This window comes from Protopterus annectens, chromosome 8.part0 (assembly GCF_019279795.1).
Source record: "Protopterus annectens isolate FY-2018-M chromosome 8.part0, PAN1.0, whole genome shotgun sequence".
In the NCBI taxonomy this organism is placed as follows: Eukaryota; Metazoa; Chordata; order Ceratodontiformes; family Protopteridae; genus Protopterus; species Protopterus annectens.
Window position 1 is genome coordinate 549,019,933 of NC_056741.1, and position 13,249 is coordinate 549,033,181.

The 13,249-nt window shown below is 38.0% G+C and overlaps 1 protein-coding gene across 1 annotated transcript in view; it reads right to left on the reverse strand.

Annotated features, from left to right (window-relative positions):
• The window catches only part of LOC122808922 (thrombospondin type-1 domain-containing protein 4-like), a 2,399,573-nt gene that overhangs the window by 1,158,446 nt on the left and 1,227,878 nt on the right, over window positions 1-13,249 (reverse strand). The window lies entirely within an intron of this gene.

The window sequence follows — 13,249 nt, forward strand, 5'->3', positions numbered from 1 at the left end:
TATACAAAAATTTACAGCACCCTATAAAATGTATCAGGTTTCTTGGGAGCAGAGAGCTGAGAGTCTGGAGCCTTAGAAGCATTAGAAATGCATCCAACAAGGCAGCCAAAACAGAAGGAACAGAAGAAGGTTTAGGAGAATCCATCTGCAGCAATTCATAGCGTATTTTTTGTACCTCAGAAACCTGAGCACAATACCATTTAAAGAACTCCCATCATCCTGGAGATAGTGTCCCCAAAAGAAATCTCTTCAAAGGGAGATCACGACTGGTAGACTCCTCTTCCTCTGATCCACAGTCCAAAGGAGGGGGCATCTGAGAAAAGTAAGCAAGGAATTCCTCATCCAAATCCAGCTCCTCCTCAGAGGAATCCTGTTCCCTGGGTCTTTTTAGGGGGGTATGGGACCAAGGGGGGCTAGAACATAAGAAGGCTTCAATGCCATCAAACTGCTAAACAAATCCTGAGTGAAGAACCGCCATTCACTTTGCGGATCCTTAGGAGCAGAAGTGATATATTTAATCATTTGATTTTTCTTCAATTGGATGTCCATCTTTTAAAATTTGGAAGGCTATGACCCAGGACGGCTTTCAGTGATGGTAGTAGGGACTTCTTCTCTGACTAATATCTGAGTAACACCCGTAGGCCCCTTGGAGATAATCAGCCATGGTTCCCCCTGAATGTCCGAAATGGATGTCTGCAATGCCTCCTCAGACGTGTTTAAAGTCTGACTCCTGCCAGCCTAAAACTCTGCTGCAGCAGAGGAATCCAGTGATAATGCTGGGCGAAGCTCTAGGCATCCACTCGCTTTGGGAGAGATGTCCAGTGGAGACTGAATAGCAGAAGATTCCAGCAGGAAGTTCCCTCCGTCGTGTCTTTTGCAAGAAGCTTAACATGCTGATTTTCAAGACAGAGTGCCAAAGAAGAGAGTCTACTATGAGGGTCTTTAGGTACAAAGGTCTGACAAATGGAAAAGGACGTATGGTCATGTGAGGCACCTAGGCAAAACAGACACTAGCTGTGGTGGTCTTTAGGGGGAATAGATCTCCCACACTGGCATTACCCTTCTTGGATGACATGAAACCCCACAAGCAGCAATAAAAAAGATAAGTAAAAAAAGAACCCCAATGGGGCACTTATCTTCAATGGCTTGGTGAACCAGCAATGGAATGGATATTCAGACTGACGATCAAGTGATTGCATTCAGACTGGCGGCAAAGAAGTTCTGAGGATGGTATGTCCGGATGTCACTTTTATGCCCTATGCTATGCAAGGTGCATATGTGTGATGTACGGCACACCTTAAAGTAACCTAAAGCCTTTGGTATACTGGCCGAACATCAGTCTGCCCATGGCAGGGGATCCCTAATGTTATGAACACTGCAACAGTGAAAGGGTAGGGCATCACATTTTACTGATTCAATTTCAAAAGCTTGTGAGTGGTAGCTAATTAAACTGTATAAAAGTAAGCTTAAAAACGTATATAAGATAATGGCACTTGAGTGGTGAGCATCTATAGCATCTAGACTACTTAGCTAAAACCACCATGAGATCATTTATTATAACTGACTCAGTTTTAAGAGTGGTATAGTAATTGTGTCCAAGGTGTGCCAGATTGGTCTTGTTGGCCGCAGTGAACTACCACAGAAGAAGAAAGGTTTACAGCATTGAAAGTCTTAGTCAAGATGAAGTTACTGTTGGTAAGACAGCTCAATATGGCATTGGGCTGCAATTGAGGTGGGTGAATCTCTAGAAAGCCAAATTACAAACACACAGACACACACCCACTGAAACAGAGAAAGAGTTTTGTTTGCGCACCATTAAAATCAGAAATATGAAAAGAAAATACTGATTCTTATCAGGGATATGAACCCAAGATGACAGCACAGAACACTGGATGTCTTGGTTTTGGATACCAAACGAGAGCTAATGTTTTCCTTCAATACTTCCAAATTCTCTGCAAAGCCAGTAACTCTAGCCCTGCCTTCAGATGTAAAGTGTGGAACCTATTTAGAGGAGTCTGCTGTTTTTAATTAGCCCAGTGCAAGAGTGTTTATCTTAATGTCAGCCATCACGCATACATTATTTTTATTCAGCAGTGCAATGTAGACCGAAGGACTGTGGCCCTTGTCCCTCATATATTTAATAATATCACTGGCTTGGGTTATAAACCCAAGAATATCACATTCCAAGCTGTGGCAGTGATAGGATATATAATAAACCTGACTTCTATTGCCAGCAAAACACTTTTGCTACCAAAACACCCTTTGCAATTTTGTGCTCACTCACAAGGTAAATATAAAAAAGTATGTAATGAACACCAGTTATTTTGTTTCTTAGACTGGTTAGGAAATAGGTACGGTAAGTTTCTGAAGACTATGCCTATATGTCAGTGTCATAACTTACTACAGAGTGTAACTCAAAGGGACTCCCACATATTGACTTGAGCAAGTATTAGTTAATCACTGGCTTGTGCAAAGTTAAAAGTTCAGTTCATTAAACCTGTAGTTTTACAGTATGTAGAAAATGACCAGTTCAGTTTTATCTCCAGATGACCTCAAAATGAAGCCTGAAGTGTGAAACCTTTAGCTGAAGCTGGATGTGAAACATTTTGAAGCAGCCAACAGCTTTAAGAGAGGGAAAGCAGAATGAGGCTGAATATGTAAATTGACAGAAGCAGTACAAGTACAAAAGGGAGATGCTCAGTCTTTATTAGCTCTACATGCATTGTTAAAATATGTAATGTTATTAGAAAGAATAGAATTCTGATCTAAACTTATCTGGCTCAAAAATTATCTTCATACTTAAACCAAATTCTGATTGAGAAGACCCTATGAGCTACAGACCCATATCCCTTATTAATGTAGACTTGAAAATATATGCCTCCCTCTTAGCAAATACACTAAAACTTATTATTCCTTCATTCTTATCTCTCTATCAGTCAGGTTTCCTGAAATCTAGTCAAACTTGTGACCATAATCTAACATTAGAAAATGTACAACAGTCAGTAAGTTCAGCTCTAACAGCCATAGACGCCGCAAAAGCTTTAGACTGCATAAATCTAAAATTTCTTCTTTACTGTAACACAGCATTTTTCTCCTTTCTTCATAAAAACTATATAAAACTTTATATGAAAACTTTTCACATAGCTCTCAATAAATACCCCTCCATTCACATAATTAATGGTCCCAAATAGGGCTGTCCCTTGTCTCCATATTAATTCAACCTACACGTTAAACCACTCATTTTAGTACTACTGCAGAAATCCTTTTATTTATCTCCTAACATTTCTAATGATACTACACCTTTTAGTGCCTTTGCAGATTACATTACTATCTACTTATCTCTACCAAATTCAGACTACCCAAGATTATCAATATTATCAGTTTTTCTTCTAATTTTTCTAAATATAAATCAAACCACCTAAATCAACATTATTTCCTCTAGGAACTAAGTCCATTTTCATGAAACATCTACGCCATTATGAAACCCAAGCATTTTTCATCCTTGCAATATCTGCATATTCATTTTAATCAAGACCATTATCTCATGTTGAATAATACTGTTGAAAAAATGTCAGAAATTTTAAATATTGATATATGGAATAAACTAAACTTCTCTTTTTCCTTTGAAGGCTGCTACAATTAAAATGAACATTTTATCAAAAAAAAATATTTTAAACAGCTGTCAATTTTTTTTAAATTTAACTTTAAAACTAAAGAAATATTGATGGTCACTCAAATCAATGCATAAAGTTTAGAATAAATTAATTCTACCAAAGAAACATGGTGGAGTGGGATTACCTGATTTTCATTTACATTACTTAATTATCAATGTGAATAGACTACTTCAAATAATACATTTTTACAAAACTCCAATACATGGTAACCTCTTTGGAATAAAATCCGGTAAAACAACCTAGTTCAACATAACTGTAATCGTCGTGCCCTGCCATACTTAACCAAACTAAAATATTAGATCTTTAGGGTTATGTAATTTCATTTCTAAAATAATTTTATTGTTCCAAAGCTTATCAATATTCTTAAATTAAAATATATATATGAATTAACTGAACCAAATAATATGAACCCTAATTTTAAATTAAACAATCAAATGTTAGACCTCTCTATTTTTCCACTTATTAGAGATATACTAGTTAAGGACCTTTTAGCCTATAAGTCATTTTCAACTGAACCTCCAAGACAAAAATTAAAACTTTCTAATGGTTATCTTACTAACCTCCAAGACAAAAATTAAAACTTTCTAATGGTTATCTTACTATCTTAACCAAATCTGCTACTTACTCAGGCAAAAATTTCAAGCTGTACAACTAGAACCAAATAGTTTTGATTTTTTTTTAGTAAATTAGTTCACTAGTTACGGTAGTTAAAGCCTTTTTCTAATACATGTAAACTGATACGTACACATAAATACAAAGACTCTAGTATCTATTCCTCTTATTGGCTTAATAATGACCCTAATCTTTCTCCTACAGTAATCCAATAGTCTGTTTAATTTAATATCAAATGTATCCTTCTTTAAAGCTACTTTACACACAATTAATGATCTTAAACATGTACATGACCACAACCAAAACTACCTCTTATTTTCCTAATCATTCAGCAACATGTGATGCATATAATTTCAAACAAGCAGACTTAGTTCATGTTCTATGGAGCGGTAAACACCCCTACCAAATTTAGAATAATGAAATGGTTAAACTAAAACCTTTGTGATATCGAGGTGATACTTTTCCATAAATTTTGTTATCCTTCATATCCCGTCTAACCTACCATCTAAGGATTTGCATGCACTCATAACTTTTATTCATGTTAGTTAAACTACATCACTCAAAACTGGACAAATCAAAAAAATATATCATGGTTGAGCTTTACGGAAACTGCCACTAAATACACCAAGACTTTTAAAATATTATTGCATACTAAGAATTATTATAATTGAGTTCTGAGCCAAAACCTTAGATTTTACTATTTAATCCTTCTTTAACATGATTCTACATATAAATGCATCTCTATGGATCCCTATCAGTTGATCAAGTTTTCAGAGACTCGAACTTCCTATGAATATGATAGAGTTTTTAAAAACTCAAAGCTTTTGAATGGAGATTGTGATACAGCGAAGACTAGGAAATTTGCCCTTTTTTCACTGTAGTAAGATCTCGGGGATATGTATTCTGCGGTGGTGCAGCGGTAGCGTTGTTGCCTCACAGCAAGAGGTTCTCCCATTCGATTCTTTGTGGAGTCTGCATATATCCTCCCCACAGTTGGGTGGGCGTTCGAAAGACATGCGTAAATGGGTGTGCCTTCGCTGAAGGTTGAACGTCGAGCTGGCACCTCAGCGTTCGTGAAAATCTACTGCCAATCATTAGTGGACCTGAGTTCCGCTGTGGTGACCCCTAACCAGGAAAAGCCGAAAGACAACAACAACAACGATCTTGGGGATGGTATATATAATTAGCAGGGAGTGTGGGAGGTGCAGCCCTCATATGGGTGTGCAGTGGGCTTGCCCCTCTGCATAAACATAAAAAGTAGATTTTTGTGTGTGTGTGTGTGTGTGTGTGTTTTTCATGATTGAGTTTTAGGAAATTCAATTATATGGTCTCATCCATATGAATTTCGAATTTCTACAAACTCGATGAGCTTACATAGATCCATATCTATCTATCTATCTAGCTATACATATATTTGTGTGTGTGTGTGTGTGTGTGTGTGTGTGTGTGTGTGTATCTTCCAGCACCTTTTTCATTCTCTTGTTATACCTTAGGTTTACTGTTATTAATACTTTATTACCTTTTTTCAGTTAATCATTTTGTAATAATTAGATTTAACTCTTTGTATATATGCACACAATTTAGATGTACATAATTATTTACTTTCTCATACATTGTTTTCCATACTGTTTAAATTTTTTGTATGCCTGTATTAGTACATTCTTCTTAATTTAAGACTGTTACTATTATAAAAAAAAGATGCACACAAATAACATGGACGAAACTCTAGCTAAGGAATGTAAGTTTAACACTACAGTTTTGCCTTATTACAAACAGGGGAATGACTGATATTTTTTGATTAAACATTTGAGGGTGTGTGTAACCAGTTTTAAATATTTAAGAAGCCGTTTCATAACTCAAGCTGCATAGCAACCCATGTAAACTTATAAAACCTAATGTAAACACGCTGCTGTATTACAAATGTATAAGAACTGTATAGCATTTATTTTATAATAACTGTATATGAACTTTCTAAACTATGTAATTCTAACTATCATACATGAAGTGTACAAGTTAGGTTTACTTGCAAGTTAGGTTTACTTGCACTGTTTACTGACAGTGAGACCAGGTCATGGCTAACAAAGGTCTACGGACCAGTTTACCTACCCTGTTACCAAACAGTAAACAAATCAGTACTAAACAGTCCAGGGACAATGGATGAGGTTTTAACTCTGCTCAAGGGTAAAGCAATATCTACTATTAACAAGATAAAGTAAACGGAACAAAGCTGTTTTGATTACCTAAAGCAAAGCATGACTTGCGTGAATGTTACAAATTAATACACAATGCTTATAGGAAAAAAGTTAACAGAACATAAGAAGAAAGTACAAGAAAGTATTAATTATTTCAATGCAAAATATATGTCCCTACTTTAATAGGAGGATGAGTGAATGTAAAATTACTACATCTGAAATGTTGACAGACATTATGATATGGAAGCAGTCAGTACTCTGTATTAGAATATGGGAACATGGTTGAAGAGAATGGACTACAGCTTAACAGATGGGTAGAATGGATGATCTCTATCTAGCCAACAGTGCACAATTGCATAGGTAGGGTTTACCTAACACTATATATGGGTAGAGTGAAATCCATGGGGCAGTCTAAACCACCACAGCAGTTCCCCAGACAAAAGTAAATGCTACTAGTTCCAGTACATGCTATAAAATGTTTCCAATCTATCCAAAAAGGTATGTATGGTACAAATGCCCACAATAACAAGCTGGAGAAAGTACAGTTTTGTACCTACCATAAATGTAGATGTTCAAGTGTTCCCACTGCTGCAGTCATTACACTTGGGTTATCCTGCCATCAGGCGGTCCCACAGTCGGCCAGAGTTCCAAAGTCTTGGTCCGGCATCGGTTGCTGTCGCTTCTTCCCTGACGTCAGTGCGCCAGGGGTATATAAGATGCATCCAATGCCATTTTCTTCAGTTTTTCTTGCCCCAGATGTCAGGTGCCCCCAAGTAGGTAGGTAATACATATTGCTAATAAAAAATGTACATATAAAATAAAAAGCAATACCTTCAGTTACAAGCAAATACACCACAAAGGTTGTATAGGATAGAAAGGTATAGATAAGTCCAGCTAGTTCAGAGGGGATGGAGGGAGGGTAACCTGGACTGCAGCAGTGTGAACACTCGAACATCTACATTTATGGTAGGTACAAAACTGTACTATGTTCATCATGTTACACTGCTGCAGTCATTACACTTGGGTTGAATCCCAAAGCTAAGGTTGGGTGGCTGGTCTATAAAGAGATAGGACTGACTATGAGGCCCTGCAGAACTGCAGTGGCAAATCCAGCTCTGGATTTAGAGTAGAGAGGCAAGTGGTAATGCTTGGTAAAGGTGTGCACTGAACTCCAAGTTGCAGCCTCCAAAATTTCCTTGGTAGGTACTCCTCTGAGAAAGGCTGTTGAAGTGGCTGTTGCCCTGGTGGAATGTGGCCTAATGTTATTAGACACTGATTTTCCATGCTGTGTGTAGCAGTAATGGATACAGTGTCCTATCCATTTGGATATAGTCTGCTTTGAGATTGCCTTGCCCTGTGATCCTGCAGCATATGCTACAAAGAGTTGCTCAGTTTTCCTGAAAGCTTTTGTTTTGTCCAAGTAGAAGTGTAGCTGCCTGTGTATGTCCAAAGAGTGTAGAAGTTTCTCCCCTTTATTCTGGAGGTTTGGATAAAAAGTTGGCAAATAGATGGTTTGGTTAAGAGCCACACTAGATACCACCTTTGGCATAAAGGTAGGGTTTGTCCGTAAAGAAACCCTGTCCTGATGAAAAATTATAAAAGGTTCCACTGCCATTAATGCCTGAAGCTCTGAGAATCTTCGTACTGAAGTTACTGCCAGGAGCAGAGCTGTTTTCCATGACAAAAATTTTACATCGGCTGTATTGGCTGGCTCAAAAGGTGGCAGGGTCAGTTTTTCCAAAATGAAATTGAGGTCCCAAGTTGGTGTTGGTGCTCTCCGTGGCGGTCTTATGTTTTTAGCCCCTCTGAGGTACTGCTTTAGCAAGGGATGAGAGAATAAAGGAGGATCTGTGTTGTAATGTGCTGAAATGGCAGAGGTGTGGATCTTAATTGACGAGAAGGATAGACCTTTGTCCAGCATCTCAGTTAAGTATTGTAAAATCTGAGGAATGTTTGGGACAAGAGGGTCAAAGCTTTGAGCCTGGTTCCAGGTGCAGAATCTCTTCCATTTTTCTGAGTAAGCTTTCCTGGTGTTAGGCCTCCTGGCCTCCAAAATGACATCCATAACAGCTTTAGAGAGAGGTGATGCCTGTTTGACTAATGAATCTGCCATGCAGCCAGCTTTAGGGTTTTGAGCTGACCGTGCAGGATCTGATTGTTTTGTTGAGTCAGAAGGTGTGGAATTTGAGGCAAAATCCATGGTGGGCCTTCAGCTAAGTTCTTTAAGATTGGATACCAGTGCTGGTATGGCCAGTCTGGAGCAATCAGGATCATCTGTGGTTTTTCTTGTCTGGTTTTAGGAGTACCTTTGAAAGGAGAGGCAGTGGTGGGAAGGCATAAACTTTTAGGATTTTCCAGCTGAACGTGAGAGCATCCACTTTCCAGCTTGTGTGTGAGAAGTCCTTGTGCAGAATTTTGTAGTTGGCAATTCAGTGGGGGAGGCAAAAAGATCCATGTCTGGGCATCCCCATTTTTGTGTTACCATGCTGAAGATTTGTGGATTCAATTTTCATTCGTGAGGGTCCATGATATTTCTGCTTAGATCGTCTGCCAGAGTATTTTTCTTTCCTGGCAGGAATTGTGCTTGCAGATGAACTTGATACGTTAGAACTGTGTTCCACAAGGTCATGGCTTGCCTGCATAGGGGATAAGATTGAGTGCCCCCTTGCTTGTTTATGTACCACATTACTGTGTTATTGCCTGTCTTTAATAATAATTGTCCTGGATGCAGAAGGTCCTTGAAAGCTGTTAGGGCATTTTGAACAGCCAATATCTCTTTTTGATTGATGTGAAGATGCATCTGGTCTGTGGTCCACTTGCACTGAATGCATTTTCCTGCCATGCGTGCTCCCCAGGCGTAATCCGAAGCATCTGTTGTTAGAGTCTGCCTGGCTGTGGGTAGGGTAAAAGGCTGACCCTTGTTTAGGTGACATGCCTGTGCCCACCATCGAAACTCCTGTTGTAGGCAGGAAATCATTGGTATTACTGCTTATAAACTGTGAGAATGTTGAGTCCAAACACTTTTTAGGTACCATTGTAATTTCCTCATATGCAGTCTGGCATATGGTATTAGTAGTATGCAGGATGCCATGAATCCCAGGGCCTGCAGAATTTTTCTTGCAGGGAGATGGGACTTTTTTGCCAGTAATTGAAAATATTGAGTTAGTTGAATTTGTTTGTATGGTGTGAGATAAGCCATCTGGGCCGTTGTATTTAAGCTGGCACACAGGAATATAATCTGCTGTGAGGGCACTAGTTTTGACTTCTTTTCGTTTACTGTGTACCCTAGAGAAATTAGCAACCTTTTTACAAATGCCAGATGCTGTAGAAGAATGTCCTTTGTCTCTGCTTGAATGAGGCAGTCGACCAGGTATGGATATATTTTAATTCCTTTTTGTCTGCAAAATGCAATTACTGGTGCCAGGCACTTTGTAAAGACCCTGGGCGCAGTAGATAAGCCAAAGGCCAGTGCAGAGAATTGGTAGTGCATTGTATCAGCTTTTAATCTGAGGTATCTTCTGCAATTTTGTCTGATAGGGACATGCAGGTATGCCTCTTTGAGGTCCAGAGTAACAAGCCAAGCCTTCTTGCCCAGCATGGGTAGAAGCTGCTGTAATGTCAACATTTTGAATTTCTGAATATCCAGGTAAGTATTCAGAATTGAAAGGTCTAGTATGGGCCTCCAGGCCTTGTCCTTTCTGGGGACCAGGAAGAGTCTTGAGTAAAATCCTTGTCCTTGTTTTGTGGATAGTCACTTTCATCCCCAGCTTGCCTTGCTCCACCCCAAAAGGCAGTTATCTTGTGTGTACACCTCAAATATCAGAGTTTGATGAAAGTGAAATAAATAATTACTTCAGTAATTTATTTACTTCATGTCACTGCTCTCAGATATATACACTCCCCCTGATATGCTATATCAACAGCTGTTTCATAAATGATCGTGTAACCACCTTTTGCTTTCACTCAACCTGCATATGCATCTTCTTCCTCCTTCTCCCCCCAACCCCAGACATATATTCTCTTTGCACATTGCTGTTGGCGATGGCTGATGTCTTATGATTTTACTGTTACTGTTGTTTTATTATTGTAAATGCTTTACATTTAAGGGTGTTTTGGTTCTAAATCACTTTAATAAAGTGAATTTGATGTTTGATTTCAGTGAAAGAGTAAAAAGCTACAGTAATGTATTTCAACTTACTGATCACACATCTATGTACCCAAGTCTTTAGCAGCTTATATAGATATGGTTATCTAACAGTAATCATGTAACTACCTATTACCTTCACATGCAGCCTGCTTACTCTCTCACACACACACAGACACTTTCTGATGTTTATTTTTTCAGTTATATTTGATAAATATATTTGATTTTGATTACAGAAAAGGAAAATGCCAGACTAATGCACTTCACTTGCTACTCTCAGACACATATTATCTGCCATTGAACAAAACATATCCTGTAAATGCTCTTTTACATTCACACATAGCCTATCCCCACAAAAAAGGAGGAAGAAAAGAAAAAGGAAAAATAAATAAATATACACCATTACTATATGTTGGATCTGTCAAGAAAGAGAAAGAAATAAGGACCAGAGTAATATATTTCAAATTGCTACTCTCATACACAGATTTCCACTCCTAATCACTGTTAGAGAGAGAGAGAGAGAGAGAGAGAGAAAATGGACTGCTGCTGTGAGTAGTGTCTGCCTGCCAGTGCTGTTTTTTTTTTTTAGAGATATCTGCAAGAGAATAAATATCCATATGAATTACAACATTTGCTTTCACTGGCATTTCTAGTTAAATGTCTATAAATGGCCAGGTAAGCAAAGTTATCCTTTATCCTGAGCAATTAATCTCAAGTGCTTACATCACAACATGGAATGGACAACCATGACCGGTTACTATGTGAGATGGGAGATAAAATTTCACTTAGTAGAATTGAATCTCATTGAAACACTCTGTTTTTCATTCATTTTTTTACCTGAAAATAAACTATTTCAATATTGCAATTAACAAACCAACATTCATTGTATTCCCTGTAAGTGAACTATTTCATTACTTCAATTAGCATACCAATGAAATAATTTAATTTAACATCCCCTCAAGATGGGAAAGTGGGCTAGATTTTAATTCAAGACAATTTTAATGATCTTAAAATGAAAACAAACCATACAGAAAACAAGTTATATATGTTTTTTCTCTGCTCTGGCCATTGCCATTAGTGTAGAGAAAATTCATCACCCACAGTAAAGGTGTTAAAGTACTGCTGTTGTACAATGCAAACTCAACTTGGCAGTTCCTCTTCTCAGAGCAGATACCGTTCAGTGGTTAAGATTTTTACATTTATTTCTCATACAACCATTAATATGTGGTGAAGCAGTAAAAAAACATTACACTAGTATATATTAGTTAAAGGATATATAAAGTTGGGAGCATTTCAGGTGTGGATAACTGCAGTATGCATTTTAACTGGATAATTATTTGGATGGGAAACTATTTAAAAAAAAAAGTTAAATAATTTTCTACTATGTGGCAAGAAAATTGGCACCCATTTTTTTAAATCTTTTCAGCACCTGCATTAATATGTCTTTTAGTATGAATGCAAACTCACTGTTAGGCAATCCCAGATTTTTATCTCTGAATGGAGTACAATGCACTTCAGCTGGAGAAAAAACATCTACCCACTGGATCATATGAAGTAACAGCAAGGCATACACATTCTTACAAAAATCATTATGAGATTTCATCCAAACCTAATTATGAATAGCACAGAAATGCCACAGACGGCTAATTCATGCATTATTTATATACAGCTATGTAGAGATTATTTAGTAGAAAAGAAAAAAATGCTCTGGGAGGCATAACATTTAGGATGCAGATGACTTTTAACAATTTAGAAATATGTCAGCAGCATCTTAGTGGCAGAAAAAAATGCAAGTAATCAACCAGATGGACAATGCCTGTATGGATACTGGCATGTTTTCAGTTAAAAAAAAATAAAATAAAATAAACATAAAACATATTTGCAGGGGTCCTTTAACTTTACAAGACAAAGCATCAACTTAGGGTGGGGTGAATGGCCAGCTGCTTGGGTGCAAGGCATTAGGAGGAATGATTGGCAGTTGCCAATGGGGATGTGTTACATTACTGGCATTCAGAAATGAAATGGCAATACTGTACTTGCAGTCAGAGTTGAAGACCTTCTTGTGTAGTATTCTAACTGTAGCAAGCTGCTTGTTGCATCTGTAGCTAGCAGTTTGCTACAGCTGCAAGCAGACCTTTTTTTTTAATATCCTTAAGTCACGGAGAGGACCTTTTTGGTCCTCAACTTGGAGAGAGAGAGGAAATAAAGAAGTTATGTACTCACCATAACGTTCCATCTGAGTAGGTAATCTTCATTTGTCAGCAACCTGTGGGGTAACGGATCCATATCGGATCCGAGCCGGCAGCTTCAAACAGCTAAGATCCGAGCTCCAAGCTCCTCCCCCCTTACCCATAATCCCCTTATAACCCTTCCTGACCTCAGATCGAGTTTGCTTAGTAACACAGAGTATTACACACAGAAATCAGCTCCAAATCCTAACCTAAGGTTATCTGGAAACAAGGGCTACGAATCCTTCTAGTACGCACTATAGGTCAGGGAGATGGAGGGGGGGGGGGTCGGTTGCTGACAAATGAAGATTACCTACTCAGATGGAATGTTATGGTGAGTACATAACTTCTTTATCTGAAGTAGTTAACTTCATTTGTCCATCAACCTGTGGGACAGAG